The 12,550-nt window shown below is 36.6% G+C and overlaps 1 protein-coding gene across 1 annotated transcript in view; it reads right to left on the bottom strand.

The window, feature by feature from the left end:
- Positions 1 to 3,516, bottom strand: part of wgn (Tumor necrosis factor receptor superfamily member wengen) — a 54,768-nt gene extending 51,252 nt beyond the window's left edge. The window contains exon 1 of the mRNA XM_081751002.1: positions 2,987 to 3,516. The gene's annotated coding sequence lies outside the window, so the exon portion shown is untranslated. The remainder of the gene's footprint in view (positions 1 to 2,986) is intronic.
- Between the last annotated feature and the right edge of the window lie 9,034 nt (positions 3,517 to 12,550).

The raw sequence follows: 12,550 nt of genomic DNA on the forward strand, positions 1-12,550 counted from the left end.
CATTTACAATCTCTTGATATTACACATACTAACGTGTTACCGAGGGGGAAAAGATGAGAATAGAACTACGTGAGAACAGAATTTTAAGAAGTTGACCTTCCCCATAATACAGCCAATGTGGACTCACAATTTTGAGTGCGACGTTAAGTTTCAAAAGAGAGATCACGATAATCATATAAGTATTACGATATCAGGTTAATTGGTGTGAACTGTGAAACCTCCATGCATTATGTCCTTCACCATTCTAGTCGATTTGACGAAAGAATACTCCACTAATTGTAATATCCTTTTCCCCTCTCCTTCACGCAGTGCTCTGCACTTGATGCACGAAGTACGCATAAAAGTGACGTCTCCTGGAAGCTTAAACAACCATTATGATCCCCCGGTGGCGGCTCCTAAGGGAAGTTTATCAATAAAAAAAATAAATTTTATTGCTACAAGCTCAAGGAAGAAAACTTGTCTAATGCACTAATTCTTGTGTACGTTTTTTTTGAAACTGAACGAAGTTTTCTTCTCTTAGCAACAAAATTTAAATTGTTACCGATGTGGCTTCTCTCAGGAGCCGCCACTGAAAACTTAATCCATTCTTGAAGTTAGGTTGTATAGACAGGATTAAAAAAAATACATTTTTGTGTGTGCATCTGTTTCACACATGAATGAAAGTACACATGTACGTACTTACTTATTTGTTTACAAATCATATTCCTATTGCTTTAGATTGAAATATTTGGAACAGAGGATAATATTAAGTTAAGAAGAAGGAAAAATTCAATATTAGCTTCCAAGCTTGCTTAAGTCCTAACTTTAACCTAATCTAACATAATATTTTTTCTGATTTGACCTAATCTATTTGTGTTTCGTAGCTATGTCGATAGCGTACGCGCCTTCGACGTGGGAAACTCGAGTTCGATTCCCGGGGTAGCTGATATGGTGCGGACTGATGTTGAGCTGTAGGTGCACATCTCATATAGCCTCGCTGCTAAATTTAAATCAAACTCAAATCCATATTTATCTTCCTCTCTCTTTTACTGTGCACTGTATCGTATTACTAAAGCAGGATTGATTGTTACGTGTGCCTGGGAGATCTGTTGTAAGTCTCTATCGAGAAAAAGCTCAAATAAAAACAGTCTTTATAAAGTATACTTCTCCAGAATTCACCCAGTTAGCAAATCTTGTTTGAGGAGATTATTTACCGATATGGGCAGAGTATCACGTTTTCCTATTACATTATTAGACTATCGATTAATTATAGATAGATAGGCTAGATAGATAAAATTCAGGGAGGCATTTTCCCCTTGCCCTCCTCAAAATGATCTTTCTGGGATAGACTATTGAATAGAAATTGAAAACTTCCAGTTTATTTTGGCTAGAGTAATTTGATGTCGAGATTTCTTGATTACACGGCGAGAATGATTAGTTGGTTGATTGGGGTTAATAACGTCCCCTTTCAGCATTGAGGCTATGTAAGACAGGGATTACAGTTTAAAGTAGGATCCAAACCACAACTTGGATTTGTTTTCCGAAGCAAATGCTCCCACCAGGAATCCAACCAATGACAACGCGCGTTATCTATGAAAGAGCACTAATAAAACGATTATAGACTGCTCACTCAAGTCTCCGTCCGGTTTGTAAAAGTAGAAACCATTTTTTTTTCACAGCGATTTAACTAGGGTGCAAATGGGGCTTGTGCCCCGGGCGCCAGATTGGGAGGGCGCAAAATTGGGAAAATATTTGGGGGAGTGTTTTGGTTTGTTGGTCAGGGGGCGCTAAGGCGAGTTCTTGCCCCGGGCGACAACTAGCATACCTGTAGTTGCGTCGCTTTTTTTTTTTTTTTATCGGATAGGAAGTAATTATATTATTAATGTATGATATATTGGACTGTACTTCAGTAGCTATTTAAAATAAAATTACATCTGTAGAACCTTTAAATGGACAGAAGCAGGAAGGGCTACAGGATTTTTTTTCCCAGACGGGGCAAAACACTAATTCCTAGGGGTGGGGGTGGGGAAATAGACACATAAACGCAGTTGCGTATACACACACACACACACTTTGATACACGCGTGCACATGATAATACATCATATAAAACAACAGTTATTTAAGCATATATTCTTATAACACACAGTAAATAAACTCTAATATTTAATACAAATATATCACGTACAGTCAGCGACAAAAGTTATTTGCGTTTGATGAAATCAGTTTCGTAAATAATTTTAGAATGGAAGGATGATTTGAGTCAGGGGCGGATCCAGGGGGCGATCGCCCCCCCCCCCAGAAGAGGAAGCTTTCTTATTTTATATATATAAATAAAACCCATCCCAAAGTTTGGAGCCCTTAAAAGTAGCAGTACGACAACCCACCGCTCCCCCAGAAGTCGACCCTGCATCCGCCCCTGATTTGAGTACAGTTTTCAGTAAATTTAAGAGAATGTAATTTTCTGTATGCTCCAGCCATATCACCGTTATTCCCAAAATAAATTTTACCAAACGGGAAGAACTTTTGTTGCTGACTGTACTATAATAAAATGTGAATATGCAAATTAGTATATCTTGATATGTACTTCCAAGAACTGAATACCCTTCGAAAATCTGGGGGTAACTGCCACCATTTGCGGGCGGCTATGGGGTAGGAACCCCTGAGTCTTCTTCTATGGATACACAACTGCCTCTATCTGTACGTGAAAAGTATTTAAATCGGTATCGCACGCTCCTTAACACATCTGGAAACGCATTGCATACGTGTCGCGTTGCAGTATCACACACAAATGTTACTCTGCCCTAAAGTAAGCAACAGGTGTTTGTTCTAGTTTTGTAGTTTCATTATTTTCAAAGCTTAGGAAAAACACTCTCCTTAAAAAAAGAAAAGAAACAGCAGTAGAAGCTAATTTGTTGCCATCATATTTTTTAAACCATACTTCACAAAAATGTGTTCAAGTTTTAAACATATTTTAGATTTAATATATAAATATTAATTTAACTTACCAATTACTACTAAACACTGATAAAATACAGATTCACAACACAGACACTATTATTCTTTAAAACACTACAAATGTCTGATTGAAAACGAAACATTTGATATTATTTCAGTACAGTTTCAGTCATATTTACGAGTCACCACTTTCTCACTTGGCGCAAACTTTCTCAACAACATTCAATCAACGCAAAGTGAAGCGTATGTTATTCGTCTATGTGATAACAGGAGAGGTGCATGGGAGAGGGAGGGAAGAATTGTGTGCCGTCCGCTACAAATACTCGCTTCGCGCTTCAAAGAAACGTTCTGTGTCTACCTGTGAGGTTTGCTGGCGAGTCTTTACAATTCGTACGCTGCTGGAATAACATGCTTACATCACGCGTCAAACAACCAATCAAATGAGAGAAATTTACGCCTAATATGGAGAAGCTTGTCTTGTGTGCTTATGGATGGATGAAAGATGAAGGCTTTTTAGCTTCTGTATTACCGACAAACAACATATTATCATTCAATGGAATTGAGAAGACAACTGGCTGAGATATTTTCTTACTGTCTACCACCGAGGAAGCAAAACAGTACAAAAGATATTCTCGTATTACAAGGCTAATGGGAAAACACAACTTTCGTCTGGACGAAGGGAAGAAATAAGATGTAAACACACTGACAGTGCGTTGCCCTGCCTTGCTTGCTTTCCTAGAATCTTAAAAGACGGAATTGTATAACATCGCTGCAGGGGTTACAAGGTCAATTGCCCCAGAAATGTTATGTTGTTGTCACAACTGACAGCAGCCGAGATAAGCTCGTATCATGTTTCACTCTAATTCTTTCTTTACTAATGAATGATTCTCACACATAAGGAAGTTACTATGATACAAGGGCGTCGTCGCTTGAGGGCTCTAGATTGGACAAATCCTTACTTCGTTTCAATTTGGTCTGCTAGATTGATTGCGTATATTTATTAAGAGATGTATTCTTAATTCGATCCAAGATATTTCTGTCTTTTACTTCCATTTATGACTTTATTTAAGATTGCTTCTGCACATAACACCCATTTACACTATGGGTAGTGTACCGAGTAATACGTAAAATAATGTTCAGCATTCTTGTTTTGCAATCGGGAGGTCTCGGATTCGAATCCGGTGGTCGACTATTCGGATTAAGTCTTCCCAGTTGCATTAGGTGAACGCATTGACAGCAATCGAGATAAACTTGTATCATGTTTCAATGTAGTTTGTAGTTATTTCCTTATTAATGAATTATTCCCATGCATAAGAAAGTTATCACGATGCAAGGATGACATTTGGACAATTCTTTGCTCTCTTCCAATTTGCAGTAGTCTGTTTGAGCATTCTTAATTTGCTACAGGATATGTCGCAGTCAGTGCACGAGAAAACCAAGTCCACTTTTGGTCATTTTGAACGTATTTCATCTATAAAATCTCTACCTAAAGCTTTATTTAAAAAAAAAAAAAAAGCTTGAAAGATCCATGTTCATATACGGAATAATCCTTATAACGTAAAAGAAAAGAAACAAAGAAGCAGATTTTTCTTTTTTCGAACTTATTGAGCCTCATGTACAAACCTTATATTTCTTTTTCTCACAAACTTTATGTTTCTTTTTCTTACAAACTTCGGTAATTGAACTTGATTCCCTTGTGCTCTGAACGTCCCATATTTCTTTCTTGGGCCTCCGTTTAGAATCTTATTTAAAATTACTTTTGTGTGTGCTTGATATAACACTTATTTACCCCTTGGTAGTGTACGAAGTGGTCGTAGTGTTTAGTGTTCATGAGTCTTGGGAGATCTAGCACTCAAATCCGGTGATCAACCATTAGGATTTAGGGCTTCTTCTCAGTTCTACCACGCGAATTCTGGGATGCTATTTTTATCCTTTCTTTTTCTAGCGATATTATTTGTTAGTGACTCCGGTTCTAATTTGCCCCGTAAGTCGTACTTGAAACTTTATTAAGTAAATCATATATATAATGCACTAAAAAATATATACAGTGAACTAGAAAAGAAGTAGGAGTAAGAAGTAGGAAAAACATTGAACACGAGCGAACGATTTTCCTAATATCATAAAACCTTTAGCTCCCAATTTTAGAAGGAGATCCAATGCTTTTAGTCTTAGTCCAATGTCTTCTTATTATCTCACGAAAAATTAGTGTTTTGGTAAGCTTTTGTTAATAAGGTAATAAAACTGAATAAATTTGCCTACATTATTACAAAAATTCTTTTTAAAGCAGTTTTCTAAATTTTTGTTAATAAGTCAATAACATTAAATTGATCCATTGAAAATTCCTACTTTTTAGTGAAAAATCGCTGTTTTAAAATTTTTTGAAAGTTTTTTTTTTCTTCAAGATTTTAAATTGCATTGTGGGAAGTAAGAATGTCTTCCATCTTCTTACGAAAAGAAAAATTCTCAAACTTTAGTGAAGTGAACGGAACGCCTAGTCATCTGCAACCAGCCAAAATTTCGTGAGATTTGGGTTGTATAAGAAACAGGCGCTATAGTAAAATTATTAAGTTAGATCGAAAATCCTGTGAAAGTGTGTTGTCATCAGAATTACTACGTACCTACACAAAACTTCCTCCCACTGTTTCTTCCACGCATACTTTCGACGGAGGGAAAATTTTCCTTTGCGTTGGCCAATTGTCTTTCCCCTTCGGACTATATTTTACTCTTGTACAGTGCACGTAATATCAAAATAAGGATCGTCTATGTTTCATCGGTCAACTGTCCAAAATATATCAAAATAATGTCAAAATGCAGTCCCGTGATAGCTTGATTTTGTTTCCCCCTAGATTTTTTTTAAAATGAGATAATGCCTGTTTCCTCTTATGGCGCGGAATTCCACTCATGGAACGGCCCTATAAGTACTCATCATTGGGATGAAGCTTAAGGATAAAGTATGTTTTGATGTGTAAAGTGCTTACATAGGAATGTTGATAATCCACCGTAAACTGCGCTGAGCTACATTGTGGGATTAGAGAATCTATTTGGGTACTAGATTTCAAGATGTTGTGTAAGGTTGTGTGGATTTAGTGTTCTGGGATTCTTTTTAGGTATTTTACACAGTTTTTAAATTATTTTTTCATTTATTTTTTTCCGTAATTCATCGTAGCATAAAGTATCTTTAAATGGGGGTCGCGAAGGGAGGTGAAGAAGGTAAAAGTAATTAGGATATAGTAGCGAATATTTTGAATTCCTGATTTTGATAAAAATGTATATTTCCATACTTATGGTCAAATATAGCAAAGAATATTAAACAACATTTTATACAAGTACAAAATCGTTTTAAAAACAATTGGAACAAAGGAGGAATGAAAGTGAAAAAACTGTATTTTGAAATGGAAGGCAAAGATAAAAGCAACAAAAATTTGAAATTGAAACAAAACTCAAAATGAAGGCTAATTGTGAAATCTGAGCCTTGTTGATTTCACTGGGCTTTAGAAGAGATAAGTAGCAATAATCAATGCTTATAGAAGGCTAGTGTGAAACCTGAGCCTGGTTTGATTTCACTAGGCTTCAGAAGAGATAAGCAGGAATAAACCATGCTTATATAAAGCTAGTGTGAAACCTGAGCCTGATGTGATTTCAGTAGGCTTCAGAAGAGATAAGCAGCAATAATCAATGCTTATAGAAGGCTAGTCTGAAACCTGAGCCTGGTTTTGATTTCACTAGGCTTCAGAAGAGATAAGCAGGAATAAACAATGCTTATAGAAAGCTAGTGTGAAACCTGAGCCTGATGTGATTTCAGTAGACTTCAGAAGAGATAAGCAGCAATAATCAATGCTTATAGAAGGCTAGTCTGAAACTTGAGTCTGGCTTGATTTCACTAGGCTTCAGAAGAGATAAGCAGCAACAAACAATGCTTATAGAAAGCTAGTGTGAAACCTGAGCCTGATGTGATTTCAGTAGACTTCAGAAGAGATAAGCAGCAATAATCAATGCTTATAGAAGGCTAGTGTGAAACCTGAGCCTGGTTTGATTTCACTAGGCTTCAGAAGAGATAAGCAGGAATAAACCATGCTTATATAAAGCTAGTGTGAAACCTGAGCCTGATGTGCTTTCAGTAGGCTTCAGAAGAGATAAGCAGCAATAATCAATGCTTATAGAAGGCTAGTCTGAAACCTGAGCCTGGTTTTGATTTCACTATTCTTCAGAAGATATAAGCAGGAATAAACAATGCTTATAGAAAGCTAGTGTGAAACCTGAGCCTGATGTGATTTCAGTAGACTTCAGAAGAGATAAGCAGCAATAATCAATGCTTATAGAAGGCTAGTCTGAAACTTGAGTCTGGCTTGATTTCACTAGGCTTCAAAGAGATAAGCAGCAATAAACAATGCTTATAGAAAGCTAGTGTGAAACCTGAGCCTGATGTGATTTCAGTAGACTTCAGAAGAGATAAGCAGCAATAATCAATGCTTATAGAAGGCTAGTCTGAAACCTGAGCCTGATGTGAATTCACTATGCTTCAGAAGAGATAAGCAGGAATAAACAATGCTTATAGAAAGCTAGTGTGAAACCTGAGCCTGATGTGATTTCAGTAGACTTCAGAAGAGATAAGCAGCAATAATCAATGCTTATAGAAGGCTAGTGTGAAACCTGAGCCTGGTTTGATTTCACTAGGCTTCAGAAGAGATAAGCAGGAATAAACCATGCTTATATAAAGCTAGTGTGAAACCTGAGCCTGATGTGATTTCAGTAGGCTTCAGAAGAGATAAGCAGCAATAATCAATGCTTATAGAAGGCTAGTCTGAAACTTGAGTCTGGCTTGATTTCAGTAGACTTCAGAAGAGATAAGCAGCAATAAACAATGCTTATAGAAGGCTAGTGTGAAACCTGAGCCTGATGTGATTTCAGTAGGCTTCAGAAGAGATAAGCAGCAATAATCAATGCTTATAGAAGGCTAGTGTGAAACCTGAGCCTGATGTGAATTCAGTAGGCTTCAGAAGAGATAAGCAGCAATAATCAATGATTATAGAAGGCTAGTCTGAAACCTGAGCCTGATGTGATTTCAGTAGGCTTCAGAAGAGATAAGCAGCAATAATCAATGCTTATAGAAAGCTAGTGTGAAACCTGAGCCTGGTTTTGATTTCACTATGCTTCAGAAGAGATAAGCAGCAATAATCAATGCTTATAGAAAGCTAGTGTGAAACCTGAGCCTGGTTTTGATTTCACTAGGCTTCAAAGAGATAAGCAGCAGTAAACAATGCTTATAGAAAGCTAGTGTGAAACCTGAGCCTGATGTGATTTCAGTAGGCTTCAGAAGATATAAGCAGCAATAATCAATGCTTATAGAAGGCTAGTGTGAAACCTGAGCCTGGTTTGATTTCACTAGGCTTCAGAAGAGATAAGCAGGAATAAACCATGCTTATATAAAGCTAGTGTGAAACCTGAGCCTGATGTGATTTCAGTAGGCTTCAGAAGAGATAAGCAGCAATAATCAATGCTTATAGAAGGCTAGTCTGAAACCTGAGCCTGATGTGAATTCACTAGGCTTCAGAAGAGATAAGCAGGAATAAACAATGCTTATAGAAAGCTAGTGTGAAACCTGAGCCTGATGTGATTTCAGTAGACTTCAGAAGAGATAAGCAGCAATAATCAATGCTTATAGAAGGCTAGTGTGAAACCTGAGCCTGGTTTGATTTCACTAGGCTTCAGAAGAGATAAGCAGGAATAAACCATGCTTATATAAAGCTAGTGTGAAACCTGAGCCTGATGTGATTTCAGTAGGCTTCAGAAGAGATAAGCAGCAATAATCAATGCTTATAGAAGGCTAGTCTGAAACCTGAGCCTGGTTTGATTTCAGTAGGCTTCAGAAGAGATAAGCAGCAATAATCAATGCTTATAGAAGGCTAATCTGAAACCTAAGCCTGATGTGATTTCACTAGGCTTCAGAAGAGATAAGCTGGAATAATCAATGCTTATAGAAGACTAGTGTGAAACCTGAGCCTTTGTGATTTCACTAGACTTCACAAGTGATAAGCACCAATAGTTTAAAATCTTATTGTAATCCGAAAAATACTTTTGGAAGGTCTCTGGCGAAAAAATGTGATCAAAGGGGTCATGATTTGAAATAGGTTGAGGAAGTCTGCTCTAAAATACTACAAAGAATGCTTTTGAAGGAAATTAAGGATAATGAAGACCTTTATTAACTTTTATAATATTGCTTATATCTGACATATATAACTAAAATATATATAAACAATTATTAACAACTGCAAGTATAGATTATATGAAGTGTGAACGTGAAATAAAAGCAAGGATAGGAATGACGAAAGAAACCTTTAGGAGGAAATATATATTTTTTTGTGGGTCCTTGAACAAAGAGTTGAGAAAAAAATGCTTAATGTAAAGTACTGAGCTGTGGGGGTCAGAAACATGGACATTTCGCAAAAATGATGAAAAACAACTGGGAGCTTTTGAAATGTGGGTGTGAAGAAGAATGGAAAGAATTAGCTGGATCGAGCAGAAAACGAATGAGAGGATGTTACGAATCATGATAATGTGGAAAAGAACAATTTCAGATACTATTGAGAACAGGAAGAGAAACTATTTGGGACATTGGCTAAGAAGGAACTGTATCACGAGGGACGTGCTAGAGGGCGTGTTGGCAGGAAAGAGAGGAAAGGGGCGAAGTAGACTACAATGAATGGACGATATCAAAACAGAAAAATCGTACGTGAAGACGAAGAGGTTACCGGAAGACCGTGGAGCATGAAAACTTCTCAGTTGCAGCAAGTTATCTGCCAGTAAGGACAGAATACCTACGATGATGGCAAGGATAGAAATAATTTAATTCTAATTACCGTTGAATTTTTTTTAAAAAGTCTTCTTTGCAAAATGAGATTAGAATTTATTATAATCTTATTCAATTTAAAACATTATGCAAATGATTATTGAACAACCTTTACTCAAACAATTAGATAATTGACGAACAGAATGGTTATTTAAAAAAAATGATCTCGTGCCATAAGAAGATACGCAACATAATCTGATTTAATTAAAACCTTTTATACAGTCGATATGGATTTACATTATATCCGTGACTTTAAAATAACAGCTTGATAATAAGTGTAAAATGATCTGCGATTAGAATCTATGTAACGTGAAGTGTTCTTTGGAAAGTTCATAGAAATTGTTTAGAATAAAGATGGATCTGTTAAGTAACATGTATAGAACCATGTTAGATAAAGCATAACCATGTAAATACAGAGTGGGGCAGGGAAAGAGGAAATTTTGAATCTAGAATTAGCAATATTGTATGGACGGTATTTGTTTGGGACCAGTAAGACAACATTGAGAAGACTTTGCCAAGCATTGAAGTTGTGTGGAACGTGTGTTCACTGTGAAAGCATTTAGTAATAACGGTGACATTCTATGGCCTTCGAGATCCTCTAAATTCAGTGTGTGCAATTTCTCTCTTTGGCGAATCTATTGGGACATCTCGAAAGCAAGGAGTATAGTACACGTCCTGCAAACATCGTTGAACAGAAACTGAGGATTAAGGAAGGACTCACTGGCCTTTCTCAAGACTTAATACACTGAGTATTCAAGCAAATTTCCACTACACACTCGTATCATAACGTGTACGCCGAGATGGAGCATATCTTTCCCATGTTATTTTCAAAGTAAAGGACATGTAACTGCCATAGCTAATGTCCATTGTTAATAGTATACTCTCTACATCCATCTGAATCATTAAATATCAGTGTTGATTGGTGCAATTTACGTCAAATAAGATTTTCTTGCTATCCTACGCCACCCTGCATCAGAGATGTAATATATGGGATGATTTGGATATAAACTTTATTAGTTACTTATGTCTTTTGATTTAGTAATAATGTTTCGATAATGAACACGTCTTTTCGATTGGTACTTTTGGATGTTGTATTTTCTCTTGTAGTTTTTCTTTACATTCCAACACACAATGATTTAATTTTCATTGCCTTTTTAAACCTCTGTGTTTTAGTTTTGATTAATTGATTTCAGACATGGAAAATACAATAACCTCTAATTGTAAATTCAATTTAAGATCTTAGTTTTAAAGTCATTAACAATCTTCATTATTTTATGATAATAAACCTAATATGCACTCTCTTTGTAATCAGTATTATTAGCATTCTCTCGAAGCATCTATGTGAAGAAGAGATAAACATGTGTTAAACCGTGTAAATAAAACACAATGCGAAAAGAAGATGACTCAGTTATGTTATATTCCAGTTGGATAGCTCGACCAGTTAACACTAAAATACAATCACTCTGACACACGTAAAACAATAGAATAACACGTCGGCGGAACAAGGCTCTGTCACAGGACAACAACCACGCTGTAAGACGGATGGATTGGTTATCCCACCAACTACTGTATTGTAACGTTAAGATAATCGCTTTCATTAACACAGAAACAATAGAGATGCAAATTAGAAAATACACGCCACTTGGATTGCACGGTTGGCATAATGAAAGCGGACTGCAGCTTGTGTGAGTCATGCTAATTAAAGGAAGTAAATGCAGGTATTGAAATGTGACAATTATCTTTTAAGTTATTATGAAGCTAATATGCTACATTTGTTATGTTGAGAATAATGGAGCCTTCAATACAAACTGAAATTGGATGTGAGTACCTGTGAAATTTTGTGGAATTTCGTATGTATGGTTCCCACTTCCTTGTCTACTCAGAAAGCTAACTACAACGAGAAAATGCAAAGAGAAAATTAAAAGGACAGAGGTTCATTCGCCATCTGAATAGAAAGAAAAAAAAATGCCATTATGAGGGTCAAGGTGGTTTAATGGTAAAGCGCTGACCTGACTCGATCGCATTCACTGCCAGGTGTGCTTTGTGGTGAACAAACGCTATGTGCTTGAGTTTCTCGAGGTTTTCCTGTTTCCTCCCATTTTCTTCATTCCACCATTTTATTAATTATCATCATCATCATAGCCTTTCATAGCCTCGGTCCATAACGTGGGACTTTTAACAAATATACAGTGTATATGTGAGACCAGTCCCGGGGTCGATTCCTGGTGGGGGCACTCGGTTAGGGATGCGCACGAGACGAGACAAAATGTTTCCTGACAAAATTCGAGTCGAGACACAGCTCTTCCAATAGAGAAATATACATTTTTCGAGTCGAGACATAACTTTTACAGCAAGTTTTCGAGACGATACAGCCTCAAATCTTGTGCCGTGCTCATCCCTACACTCGATCGAAAAGTGTAAAAAAGCTTTTTCAGGCCGATCATCCTGAATGACGTTTTCCTGGGTTTTCCTCATTCCCACCAGACAAATGTCGGGGTGGTATCTAACGATATGTCCCAGCCCGTTTTCTTCCTTTCCTTTCCCCTGATAGTATGATCACTAGGGACGTCATCCCTTATACGTAACGGGCTAGCATGGCCATAGATACCGAAAGCTCAGAAATTAAATCCTACTTAACTAATATATATATATATATATATATATATATATATATATATATATATATATATATATATATATATATATATATATATATATATTGCGACTCCCATGTTTTTAGGATAAAAAAACTGGGACACTATGACAA

The sequence above is a fragment of the Thermobia domestica genome, chromosome 3, assembly GCF_964235325.1.
Source record: "Thermobia domestica chromosome 3, izTheDome1.hap1.1, whole genome shotgun sequence".
NCBI classification, from domain to species: Eukaryota; Metazoa; Arthropoda; class Insecta; order Zygentoma; family Lepismatidae; genus Thermobia; species Thermobia domestica.